Source organism: Alosa sapidissima, chromosome 12 (assembly GCF_018492685.1).
Source record: "Alosa sapidissima isolate fAloSap1 chromosome 12, fAloSap1.pri, whole genome shotgun sequence".
Lineage (NCBI taxonomy): Eukaryota > Metazoa > Chordata > Actinopteri > Clupeiformes > Clupeidae > Alosa > Alosa sapidissima.
In genome coordinates this window covers 37,504,253-37,518,493 of record NC_055968.1, presented here as the reverse complement: position 1 = coordinate 37,518,493, position 14,241 = coordinate 37,504,253, and the positions used below count along the sequence as shown (strand labels likewise).

At 43.8% G+C, this 14,241-nt stretch overlaps 1 long non-coding RNA gene across 1 annotated transcript; it reads right to left on the bottom strand.

The window, feature by feature from the left end:
• Positions 1-3,089: 3,089 nt before the first annotated feature.
• On the bottom strand, positions 3,090-12,729 carry LOC121678108. The gene is made up of 3 exons (XR_006021158.1): positions 12,559-12,729; positions 11,671-11,677; positions 3,090-3,113 (listed from the first exon to the last, which is right to left on the bottom strand). It is a non-coding gene; the product is annotated as an uncharacterized LOC121678108 (long non-coding RNA).
• Positions 12,730-14,241: the final 1,512 nt, after the last annotated feature.

Genomic DNA, 14,241 nt, shown 5'->3' with positions numbered 1-14,241 from the left:
TGGCAACAATACCTCAAGCAGCATCACACTGAGCACAGGGGCCCCCCAAGGCTGCGTGCTCAGTCCGCTGCTCTTCACCCTGCTGACGCATGACTGCACTGCAACCTACAGCAACAATCACATAGTGAAATTTGCTGACGACACAACTCTGGTGGGTCTCATCACCAAGGGCGACGAGACTCAATACAGGTTGGAGGTCGACCATCTGACCACGTGGTGCAGGGACAACAACCTCCTGCTGAACGTCAGCAAGACCAAAGAGATTGTTGTTGACTTCCGGAGAGGTCACACCCAACACCTGCCACTGACCATCGACGGTGCTGTGGTGGAGAGAGCGAGCAGCACCAAATTCCTGGGGGTGCACATCAGTGAAGACCTCTCCTGGACCACCAACACTGCATCACTGGCGAAGAGAGCTCAGCGCCGCCTGTACTTCCTGCGGAAACTCAGGCGAGCAAGTGCTCCACCAGCCATCATGACCACATTCTACCGAGGCACCATTGAGAGCATCCTCTCCAGCTGTATCGCTGTGTGGGGCGGAAGCTGCACTGAATACAACAGGAAAGCCCTGCAGCGCATAGTGAACACAGCTGGAAGGATCATTGGTGCTTCACTCCCCTCCCTGAAGGACATTTACACCACCCACCTCACCCGCAAGGCGACCAAAATTGTGAGTGATTCAAGTCACCCCGCTCACAATCTGTTTGATCTACTGCCCTCTGGGAAGAGGTACAGAAGCCTGCGCTCCCGCACTACCAGACTCACCAACAGCTTCATACACCAAGCTGTAAGGATGCTGAACTCTCTCCCTCCTCTCCCCCCTCCACCCTCAGCTACATAACATCCTGGACATTGGACCCACAATGGCCGCGTGCACTACTCCACTTGCACACTTGCACACTTGTACACTTTACAACTTGGTGTTGTTGTCCTGAAAACACAACACTTCTGCTGCTCTTACATAACTTGCACCACTATGCCACTTTCTTTATTACTTAGGTCAAACAGAACTACCCAAGCCTTTTATTGGCCTGACTTTGCACTAGTATTTTATTGACTGTCCATGCACAATTTCAACCAAATTTTGCTGCTCTTATTTTTTCATTATTATATGTGCCCTCTTATTTACTTATTTACTTACTTTTTTGTTTACTTGAATGTTATGTTTGTCTGTGGACTTAAATTGGTAAAATGTCTTGTCTTCACCGTGGGATAGTGAGAAACGTAATTTCGATCTCTTTGTATGTCTGGAACATGTGAAGAAATTGACAATAAAGCTGACTTTGACTTTGACTTTGACTTTGTAACATGGACTGTTAACACTCAATATGTTCTGAAGAAGTCCAGACAACGACTCTACTTCCTTCGTCAGCTAAGGAAATTCAAAGTTTCTACATCCATCATGAAGGCCTTCTACACTTCAGTGGTTGAGAGTGTTCTAACTGGTAGCATCATCACCTGGTACAGTATGGGAACTCCACAGTTAGAGATTGTAGTACTCTGCAGAGAGTAGTGCGCTCAGCTGAACATACTATAAGAACTCAACTCCCTGCTCTACAAGATATCTATTCCAGAAGAGTACTCCTAAGTAGGGATCGACCAATTATCGGCCTGGCCGATTATTAGGGCCGATATTTAGCATTTTTATAATAATTGGTATCGGTCATTTTTTCCGATAAGCCGATATTGAAATGGATAAAGAATGAAACGCGCTACTTTGTCTGTAAAGCGTCTCTCACTCCCTGCATTTGCTACTCTGTGGTCAAGAGCATTGTCCCGCCCACTACACCGTCTGATTTGTTAGTTAGCACGAATGCAGCCAATCAGGATCGAAGACTGAACACAGACAAAGTTTAGACTGGTAGTAGTAGACTGGGCTTCAGCTGTATGGAGCTATTTTTCGACGGTAAGGAAGCTAGCCTACATTGCTGAAGTTGCAATGAATCACAATCACCTACACTGAAGTTACAAAAACACCACTTTGTAAGCTATTGTCTCTTAGATCCGGATCAATAAGTAAAGCTCCCACTTCCTTCATTTAGCGAATTCCCGATTGATGCACGTTACTGTTTACTAGTTAGCCTACAAACTCGGGTGCTGCGTGTCGGGAGTTCTCTGCCTCCGCCTCGTTCGTTAATTGTGAATAACGGGACACCACGGCGGACATAGTACAGACCTTATTAGACATTCTCTGGTACAGACAAGTCCTAAATTATGCGATAGCGAACGTCAAAAAGTCTAATTGTTCCTTTTTGAAACGGACTGTCAGAAAAGACAACATGCACCCAGGGCCACCCGTAATTTAATCCGACCTGAACTAAATCGCGTCATGAGCTTTAGGCTCTCAAAAGTGTAGCTTAGTCTACACATGGACACAAATTGCATACTTAAATAGCCTAAGAACTATTTTAAAACTGTTTTGTTAAACTATTCAACCGTAACACTTGCCATCACGCATGCACCTCTTCCTCTCCCTCTCGTGCACTCACACACACGATGGCAAAGCATCCTCTTTGTGACAGGTCCCTTAACAAGCACATAGCCCATTGTGTTGGCCTAGTCTATGAAAATATTGCTATCACTTAGCTCTTGGATTAACATGATACACAGGATTTACACTTGCAAGTGATGCAAGTTGATAGACAATTGTGTATCAAAAGAAGAAAGAAAAGTTTGCATAATTAAATGCTTTTGAATTAATTTTTTGCAGCATATCGCCTTTTTTGCCCCCCTTTTTGACAACTGACATATCGGTTTTACATATCGGTTATCGGCCTCCTGTTTTGGTAATAATTGATATCCGTATCGGCCCTGAAAAAAACATTTTCCCAAAGAGCCCAAAAGATCCTGAAGGACTCTTCTCATCCTAACAATGGATTATTCCTACCGCTGAAATCAAGAAGACGCCTATGTAGTCACAAAGCCAGAACTGAGAGACTCAGGAGAAGTTTTTATCCCCAGGCCATCCGAACTCTGAACACACTATACTGACTTTGCACTCATTCACTCCTCAGCACTCATGATCCCCCCCCCCCCCAACACACACCTACAGACCTTTTATTTATTTTCTTATTTCATCACATGTCAAAACACACACACACACACACACACATCTGACTTTCTCCAACTTTTGCACATCTCCATAGAACTTTTTATTTTTTTTATTATTATTTTTTTCCTCCATCTACCCATGTCCTTGATTGCCTAGCATTTCTGCCCCCCCCCACCCCCCACCCCCATCCCCAACACACACACAAAAAAAACACACACACACTTACATCATCACTGTCATCACCTCACATACATACAGCACACTGCTTGCTACAGTAAGCCTCCTCTACATACTTGCTGCACACTGCCCCCCCTCCCTACATACACAGCACATTGTCTTCAGGATCTTCTCCAACACACATCCTCTACATACTTACAGCACACTGCCCCCACCTACCCACACACACACTACCCACACACACACACACACTACACACTACACACACACACACACACACACAGTCACTGCTCCACTCCCCCTCATACATCATACATACAGTCCTCTGCTTGCAATAGTAAGTCCCTTCACCATACTTGCAGCACACAGCACACAGGTTTCTTCCTTGGTAAGGGAGTTTTTCATTGCCCCTGTTGCTCTTGGGTGCTCCTTGTTGGTGCCCCCCCCCCCCAATCCCAATGCAGCCCTTGCCACTTAATCTACTAAACCCCTCTTCTACTGCACTTTTTACCCCCCCATAAATGCACAAATAGGCTGACACCAGACATAATTTCACTGCATTTCTTACTTCCAGTAACTATATGCATGTGACAATAAACTTCCTTGTATCCTTGTATCAAATAGAGTCCAGCCACTGTTACAGATCATCCAATCATCATACAGAAGCTCGGTATCCGGGCCATCCCATAATCTTGGTCTCAAATAAAAGGTAAGGGCGGGAAGCAACCTTATTGCTAAACAAACTAACCATGAAGTTGTCCATGTTTTTAGCATATTTTAGTTGGGATAGTACGCTAATGTAATACGATATTTGATGACATTTTCTGTGATATTTTAGAGGAGGCTGAGTTTCCCCTGTAGTCTCTGGTGCTCCTCTAGTGAGGAATGATTGTCCAACATCTTACAGATCAAAATGAATACAAACATATACTGTAGGGTCACATACATTGAAATAATCTGAGGAATAGGCAAACTCCAAAATAACTGGTAAAATAATTACAGTAAATCAGTAACAAAATATTTTTTTCCAGGTCCTTTTTGTGCTGTGTAGCCTACATAGAAATGACTGGTCAGACGTGGGACCACAGCATTCAGAGACAGAGGCCAGCAGGAAACACAAAACATCCCACCACCCATTCTGTAGAGGCCACACATGAAAAGTGGGGGTTTGTGGTTTCACTGAGATCAACAGAATATATTCTCAATGATTATGACGTGCAAATAACCCACAGTCATTCTGAAGGCACACAGTCTGTAACCTGTGAATGACAGCAAACAGGAAATACTTCTCAGAAGAGACACAGGAAGTAAACACCGATGAGAGGTTATGTTTAGATCTTACTTGAGTAAACATGTCAAGCGTTAGACACACAGATCTGGCCCTGATCTGATCTGGATTAAGCAGTTTATGGAAAGGGGTCCCACCTGTAGTCCACGGCGCCTCAGAATGTTTGGTTTGTCCATCCCAGCATTGCCCTCTCCTCTCTCATGCTGTCACCAGCAACAGAGACTGTTCCTGGGTCAGAGGGAGTGAGAATATGCTTCTCCCAAGCCCTCTCTTTCACTCTCTCTCTCTCTCATCTTCACCTCATTTCATCAGCTGACTTGACTGTTTCTCGGTGTCAATGGCTCCACACAAAGCCGCGGAGCCCCAACTGGGCGAACAGCATCCTGTGAAGGCCTGCATTGTTTCAGTGTTACATCAGAGCTGCATACCCACAGCTTCCATCCAGTGCACTCACTCAACCAGACTGAGCCGCACCTCGTCCAAGACGCTTTATCAATCAGATGCTAAAAGTGCACCACTATCCAGGTGAATTAAGTTGACATCCTGCAAATGAACTTGAGCCCTGGCTTGACAGAGCAACAGATGGGGTGACCTGGGCTAGAGTTAGAGTTAGGGTTAGGTGGGTGGGGTGACCTGGGCTAGAGTTAGAGTTAGGGTTAGGTGGGGTGGAGTGGGCTAGGGTTAGAGTTAGGGTTAGGTGGGGTGGAGTGGGCTAGGAAATTAGAATTAAAATTTGTTTTGGTGAGTGGTTGTTTGGACCATTATGCACTGGCCAGTTGTCCCCGCCCCACTAATCCCATCTAAAAATCAAATAAATTAAATAAAACAGAATAAAATAAAAGTTAAAAGGAAATAAAAGAGAGGAGCTGTAAAAAAGACACAGAGTGGTTTAAAACTTTAATTTAATTTTTCATTAAGACCTTGTGGGTGTAGTGTTTGAAGTTTTAAAATCCACAATCTCTCTGCTCTTTTCCTCTGCAAAATTGTCCAGCCTGGGTTCCCTTCAAGGCCACAGACCCTCAAATGTGTGATGTTGTGCGTCTGGAAATGTGTGACGAGATAAGTGTTGAGTGTATTTTTATGTATGTTGTGCAGATGTTGTTTGAGGCGTATGCAAAGTGTATGTCCAGTTTCCCCGATGTACAACATGTGACAGTGAGTGCAGGTGATAGCATATACTAAGTTGGGAGTGTCTAAGTTTAGTGGATTAGTGGGTGCAGAACAGTGACTATGAATATTGGTGATGAATAGGTGAGGGGTGAAGTGTAAGTTTTCTTTAGGGGGTGGTGGTTGTAAGTGACGGGTGAAGGTGGTGCGTATTGAAGAAGGCAAGTGCCACGCCTCCTGTCATGACTACATTCTACAGAGGGACCATCGAGAGCATCGTCTCCAGCAGCATCACAGTGTGGGGCGGAAGCTGCACAGATCAGAACAGGAAGACCCTCCAGCGCACTGTTAACACAGCTAAGAGGATCATTGGAGCACCACTCCCCTCCCTGCAGGACATTTACACCACCCGCCTCATCCGCAAAGCACTAATGATTGTCAAGGATACAACCCACCCTGCACACGAACTGTTCAGCCTCCTGCCCTCTGGAAAGCGGTACAGGAGCCTCCGCTCCCGCACCACCAGACTGGCAAGTAGCTTCATCCACCAAGCAATCAGGATGCTGAACACTCTACCCACTCTCCCATCACTGACAGCCCCCCCCACCCACCAGCCAACCAGGAACCTAGGAAACTAGGATCCTGTCTACCAAACCCCCCCAGTTACTTCATGTAACTGTTAAGACTATAGAAATATACAACACAACTACCTCTATTTTTTTTAATATATGTCCTATATTTCTATTTTGATACATACATGTTCTATATTTCAGTCTTGCACTTTAATTTAATGTTTATTGTCTATGGCTATGTCCATAGTATGTCTATGTCTGTATTTAAAGCATGTCTATGTCTGCATGGGAAAGTAAGAAACGAAATTTCAATTCTTTGTATGACCAGTGCATGTAAAGAAATTGACAATAAAAGCCGACTTGACTTGACTTGACTTGACTTGTATGAGGAGGTTTTTATTGCGTCTATATGCGGAGATGAGTGTGTGGTGTTGGAAGGTGGGGTGTGTTGTTTGGAAATCAGTATAGTGTTGTTTCAGTGTGTGGTGAAGGTGTTGTATGCCGTGTGAGTAGGTGCCAATAAGGGGCAGGAGATGGGGTGGGTCAGGGTTGGGGATAGGAAGAGGGTTGGGGTTAGGGTTAAGAAAAGGGTTGGGGTTAGGGTTAGGCAAAGGGTTGGGGTTAAGGTTAGGAAAAGGGTTGGGGTTAAGGTTAGGAAAGGGGTAGGGGTTAGAGTCAGGGTTAAGGTTAGGAAAAGGGTTAGGATTAGGATCTGGGTTGGGGTCCGGGTTGGGGTTAAGAGGAAGGTCTGGTGTGGGAGTGGGTGATGGGCAAGTGTTTGGGGTGTATGAGTGAGTGGGAGCAAGGCCGGCCAAAGTCAAGTGCTTAATGTGGCGGAGGAAACGTTTAGAATAGTGCCTCTTACGGAGGGCTTGAAAGAGTTGTTGTATGGCATAGTGAAGGTCTGTGGCTGTGGGAAAGGAGCAGATGCGATGAAAGCGGATTATTTGTGATTTAACTATGGATCTAAACGTGTGTTTTGGGTGATTACTGTGCTTGTGCAAGAGTGAGTGAGTGTCCGTGGGTTTAAAATAAACTTTGGAGCTAAAAGTTTTATGTGTAGGTGAAATAGGGGTGAAAAAGATGGTAGTGTCTAGAAAATTAATTTGGTGAGGGTCAATAGTGGCCTTAAGTGAGATGGATGGGTGATGTGAGTTTAAGGTGTCTAAAAAAGTGTTGAAATCCTGTAGGGGGTGTGGCCAAGCTCCAATGATGTCATCCAGATACCGAAAATAAAAAGTGGGTTGAAGGGGGCACTTGGCTAGGGCGGCCTGCTCCCACTCACTCATGTAGATGTTGGCGTAGGAAGGTGCAAAGCGTTGACCCATGGCAGTCCCGTGTACTTGTAGGTAAAGTTTCTTGTCAAAGTTAAAATCATTGTGAGTGAGACAGATTTCTAAAAGTTGCAGGAGGATGGTGTCCGGTCTGTGAGGGTCTGGGTATTTTTGAAAAGTGTTTTGAACTGCTTGTAATCCGGCGGGGGTGTTGATATTGGTGTAAAGGCTATCTATGTCTAAAGTGAAGAGGTGAGTGTGGTGTGGGACTGCCATGGGTCGAAGCCTGGTGAGGAAGTGGTATGTATCCTTGAGGTAGGAAGGGTGTCTGTTGGAAAGGGGGTTAAGATAGGAGTCAATATAGATGGAAATGTTGTATGTGGTGCTGTTGCAATCTGACACAATGGGACGACCAGGAGGAACCTGAGAGGGAACTGTCCAAGTGTGTGGGGGTTTGTGAATTTTGGGGAGGAGATAAAATTGTCGTGGTCGGGGGTGGTCCGGTCCTTGTAAAAATATACTTTGTTTATGGTTAATGAAGTGTTGTTGATAAAGTGAGGTGACTAACCGGCGGATTTCAGACTGTGCTGCGGGTTGGGTGGACTGTGCTATGGGTGTATAAAACTGGGTGTTGTTGAGCTGTCTGTGTGCTTCAGTGAGGTAGTGATGGGTGTCCATGATAACAATTTTGGAACCCTTGTCTGCCGGTTTGATGACTATATTTTTATTGTTTGTGAGTTGTGAAATGGCCTGTTTTTCCGCTAGTGTGAGGTTGCTGGTGGTGGGGGGAGGGAGGTGTCTGAGAAAGGAATTGAGTGCCCGCCTGTCCCTGTGAATGTGCTTAACTAATTTCTTATCTAATTGTGAAGTGTGGGGTTCCCAAGTGGAGGGGAGAGTGAAGGGGGTGGGAGTGTAGGTGTTGTCTGAGGAAAAGTGATGGAGTATTTTAAGGCGGCGGTGATAAAGGTATAGGTCCCTCTGGAGTTCCTCCCGGTCCATGCGAGTGGTGTGTGGAATGAATGTAAGCCCCCTCTCCAACAGAGAGCGTTGTGGGGAAGTGGGTTGGAAAAGGGTGGAAAGGTTCATGATTAAATCATGAGGGAGGGTGGAAGTGGGTGGAGGGGGTGAGTGTGCAGGAGGGGGGGTTAGGGTTAGAGTTAGGGTTAGGTGGGGTGGAGTGGGTTAGGCTTAGAGTTAAGGTGGGGTGGGCTTCTGCTACTGATTCAGAATGCAAGTGAAAGTATTCAGAATGAGAAGACTTGAGTTGTCTATGGTTCGTTCTGAATCTTGTGGTGTGTTGCAAGGGGGTGGGGGATAAGGGGCCGCTTCAGAGAACACCATGTGTGTGTTAGTCCAGAGCTGGAGGAGATGAAATGCCACTGAGGGGGAGGATGCCAGGCACCAGCGGCAGAAGGGGCATTCTCAGCTGCAACAACACACTCATTCAGCTCAGCTCAGGGCAAGAAGGTAGCTTTGTTTGGCCATGTGCTCTCAGAAAAGGGGATTTGGGTGCAGATCTGGCAACCTTAAACAATGCATCAGTGTTGCCCTTTCTCACTGGTGATAGTGAGGAGTTGGAAGAGGAGTTAGAGGAGGTGTGGTCGGAGTGTTGCCATAGATACGGATCTGTCTCGGTCCAGGCTGTCTGGAGCAGCAATATCCTCCACACAAACAAGATAGGGGAGACTGTAACGACATAGAATCCACTGACCACAACCAGAGCACTGCACTTACCACAACCTGAGCACTGCACTGCTGCATCAGGCCTGTAACGCTATAGAATGACCAGAACCAAGGAAGAGCACTGCACTGCTGCATCAGGCCGACTTCTGTACCTACTAGTGCGTACGGTATGACCAAAAATCAGTATCACTGCATTCTTTAAGGTTTTGACAGTTTCACTAAATATATATTATATACATACAGTTTCACTATATAAATATATATTATATACAGTACATACAGTTTCACTATATAAATATGTATTATATACAGTACATACAGGGGTTAAAGTGGGGCGGAACACAGAGAAATTAATAAATAAATATATTATTTCATACCAACGATATTGCACGATGATATTGTTGAAACTAGATGTACCGCATAGCGGTACAAAATATGACCGCCGCTCAGTCCTGTACATCCATTCCGCGAAAATAAATCACACTTCAATTTGTCTCCATCTTTTACTCCATCCCCCACTCTTGAAACTTTTGTGTATGCTTGTTTGGCATGCCTGAGTGTGTGTGTGTGCGGCTGCACAGAAAGTAGCCTACTTGTGCTGAAAAGGTGAATAGATTGTAGAATAGCCAAAGAAGATGTAGCATTGTTATAAAACCTTTAAAATCTCTAAACAATCACAAGTAGGGCAGGTCATCACAGTTCATCCATTGCAACTGGATTGATGAAAGGTCACTTACACCTGTAGGCTACATTGTATTTGGGAAAAGCAAAAGGTATCAGCATAATGTTATTTATTTATTTATTTATTTATTTTTTATGTATTTATAAACAAAAACATCTCTGTCAGTTCCATGCCGTTTTCAACAGCTATCAAAAACAAAGGTCATTTTTGGATGGATGGATTTTTTGTGAATGTTTCTTCTTCTACATAAGATTTTAGTCATCTTTAGTTCATGTAATACTTTATTGTCAAAGCACAAATTAAGTAACAGTAGTCTGAAACGTTATTGTTAATGCACAAATTAAGTAACAGTAGTCTGAAACGAAATGCTGTTTTACATCTAACCAGTGGTGCAAATAACTGACATGTCCAAATGGGCCTTGATGAAATGCGTCGCTAGACTGTTCATACACATTTTAACGGGCCAAAGTTGAAGAGCTTTTGTCCGTTATTGTTCGTGCAAATATAGGCTGATTCATGTTCCCTTGCATTGTGTAACTGAGGTCCATGGCTAGTCTGGCTTTCATCAGACCAAGCTCAATCTTTTAAGAAATCAAAAAATAAATAGCGGGCAGATCAGGCTGGGTTCACCCAGCCTAGTCCATAGGCACCCGATATTGTTTAATTTTCAGATTGAGATATACACGCTCTGGCTATTCTAAATGCAAAAATGCATTAGGGAGTTATGACAAAACTGTAACTAACAAACTAGATCCTAATAGAAAGCTGTTAGCTTCCCTAAGCTACAGGTAGGATTATAAAGTAGGCCTATTTACAACATAAATTGTCAATAGGCTATGCTGGCGACACAAATAAAATCTCCTTTGGAAACCAATGACTTACGACTTACAGTATCAAGCGGACTTAAACTGCCATATCGTGGCGAAAAGTTGTAATAACATTCACGCAGTTCCATGAGTCAAGGAAAGCGCGAATGAAGTAGCCACTTCTAAATGGGACCCACTACACAGTAGCTTAAGGTGTGTTGCTAAAGCAGCCATAATGAAATGAAGGTGTCATTGTTTGGATACTTCACACACACGTGCTTTTTAATTTCACAGACTACAACTACCAAGCTGGAATCAAAGCACATCGATTCCCCTCTCACACCCTGCACGCACTTAAAACAAAATAAACAGGCGTCTCAGTCTCACGCATGTATAGGCAAAACTGTATCAGACCGGTGTAACGTTGGTAAATCTTCCATTGCACAGAATGATTTTGTAGCACGTGCAATAAATGACAGTCGAAAGATACAAACAGTGCTGCTATCAATTTGCTTGGTATAACCGCATTTATAGTTTTCTACAAATGCAATCAATCAAATGGGCCTCCATCACTCAACCAACGCTAACGGTAACATTACCTAGGTCCTTATTGATATTACAAGATTAACGTACCTGCAGTAAAAACCAAGCATGTCCGAAAAACATCCTCACTTCATCCTCACTTACACTTCATGTGAACATCGTCCTGTCCTTATTAGATGTTCGCTGCGGTAAATTACAGTCCTTGTAGGAAGTGTCCATTATTTTTTCAACCCACTTTTAACTTCCAAAAAAATTACGTCTCACTGCAACGATGCGCCATCTAGTGGACAAACGACTACTTATCGCCAATACTGAAAATGCAGCCATGATGATGATGAATATTTTGGCTTTCTTTTGATCCTATTGAATTTGTAATTATGTATCGGCCGTTCTAATACCGATAGTATGTGGGTGCCTGTGTGTGTGCATGTTTATATGTGTGCACCGCCATTTACAGGCCAATGAGTGTACAGTCACTAAATGTACACATAACCTAATTTTTTTAGCCCCCCCCCATGGATGAAATTCTATGAAACTTGGCATACCCCCAGACCCCCAGAGAATGCCAGGTCAATCATACACATAAAATTTGGTGCAGTTCTGAACATCTTAACTGAAGATAGGGGCGATTAAAGCAGAATAATATTGCATTTTCATTTTTGACCTGGGGGGGGGGGGGGAGCTTCGCTGCGCGGCGGTCATAATAAATGGTGTGTGAAAATGGCAATTCTGTTGTAATTCTGCTGTAAGGAATTTCCGTTGCCTACCATAGGAATTCGTCAAGTCTGGAGTAGCACCTCAATGCACAACAATCCGAAGTTAGGCCTACGAGTTAGCATACCTCTTGATGGTAATAATGCTAGCTGCCAGTTAAAGGTTGTATCAGCGATGGCAGGCCCAAACATAAATGATCACATTTATCTAATCTTTAATGATTCGCTAGCTGCCCGGCCCATAAGCAGGCCATCAAAAAAAAACGCTAAATTTAAAAATTTTAACAAATCATGCAAAAAATCTGACACCAGACACTTTCCTGATGCCTAACCCAAAGGGAAAATTATAATAAAAGAGAGACACGTTAAACTCTATAATGTTGGTTTGGCTGTTCATTGATTCACTCATCTGCCAAACTTGTTTGTAAGATATGTTCATAGCAAAAATGGATGCATGTGATTGATTTAGATGAATTAATCACAGAGTATGTAATTAATTAGATCAAATCTTTTAATCGATTGACAGCTGGTGGCTGGCGTGACCAACTGAGGAAGCTGGTCATGCTGGTGTGACCAGCGTGTCATGTCGGATACAGCTGGTGTAAGGTAATGCTGGTGACCAGCCTGCCAAGCTTGATATTGGTGGCGTAAGATGGTCAACAACAATACAACAACACGTTACATTTATATAGCGCTTTTCTCGACACTCAAAACGCTTCACAGGGAAGGGGGGGCCTCACTAACCCCCACCAATGTGGAGCACCCCCCCCCCATTATGCGCCAGAACGCTCACCATACACCAGCTGGAGGTGGAGAGTGAGTGGCGAGTGAGTGGTCATCCTGGTTTGCTAGAATGACCAACATAAGCTGGCATGGCCAGTTAAACCAGCACTATAGACCAGCAACACTAACTAAAATGACCAGCTTGAGACCCCAAGACCAGTTGAATCCCCATCATAAACTGGGTAAACCAGTTGAAGGTATGTTTTCACAAGATATTTGCTATTTCATGGAAAATACATGTTACTTTTGAATTTGATGCCAGCAACAAGTTGGGACGGGGGCATGTTTACAACTGTGCTGCTTCACCTCTTCATTTAACAACATTCTGTAAATGTCTAGGAACCGAGAGCATTTGCTAGAGTTTTGAGAAGGAAATGTTGTCCCATTACTCCCCAATACAGGATTTCAGTTTAAACAGTATGGGTTTTATCTAAAGACAAGTAGTAGAGTTTTAAGTCGCAGACTATGATTTTGCAATGACTAGGGATCTTGCAGGGTCACTATTTACAAGACTGCAACTAGATTCCTTTAAATTATTACCCATCGTGCAATAGATAAACAGGAACTGAAATGATAGCCTACTAAACTCAAAGTCATATTTTCGTGTTTCTGCAGCATTGTTTCATGCGTGACATCCCTAACCGTTATAGAGTTGTTCTGTCACATGGAAGAGCCGACTAAATATGTATAAGAAATGACAAATATTATAAGAATAACAAATAATCATATAGGCTACAGCTGTCGCCTACTTTGCCCCTTCCTGTTTGGTGGAGAGAGGTCACTATTGGTCTTTATAGTTCACGTCACTATTTGCATGAGCCACGACTAGAAAGACTTGCGATAATATCAAACATGTTTGATATTGTCGTAACAGCAAAACTAAAAAAGGACTGACTCCGACTGACTTAAAACCGCTAGGATTGGCACCTTACACTTAACGATCTAGTTGACGGGAGCGCGCCGTGATTCCAGTACAACTCCCATGATTTCTGTCCGACTTTGGGAATTTAGTCGCCGACTGTGAAAACAGACCAAAATCGTTCAATGTAAGGCCGCCATAATTTGACAAATCTGGACTACAGACAGACCATTTAACACCTGGACTCTTCCTCTATGGAGAAATAGGGGCCTATTTAAATATGTGCAGAATTCATTTTGGCATTGCTTTCCTGTGTTGCCAGTTAGTCGTTAACAATCGTGTTGCTAATTATTTGTAAAACATTCCTCCTTTTGTTTTCCAGCATTTTGTTACCCCCGTACCAAACTTTTTTTGATGTGTGTGTGTGTGTGTTACGTACGTAGATGAGCTGCTGTGTGTAGTGCAGGTGGGGTGTGTGAAGGATGGCTCCATCATGAAGCTTCTATAGTGTGTGTGAGTGTGTGTGTGTGTTACGTACGTAGATGAGCTGCTGTGTGTAGCGCAGATGGGGTGTATGTAGGATCGCTCATCACCACTCTAGTGCCACCGAAATAGGACACTGAAATCCTTTCACTATTGGAGTCACTCAGATAGAAACCACTGTAAAGTGGTTAGGACACTTGCCAAACTAATTAACATATA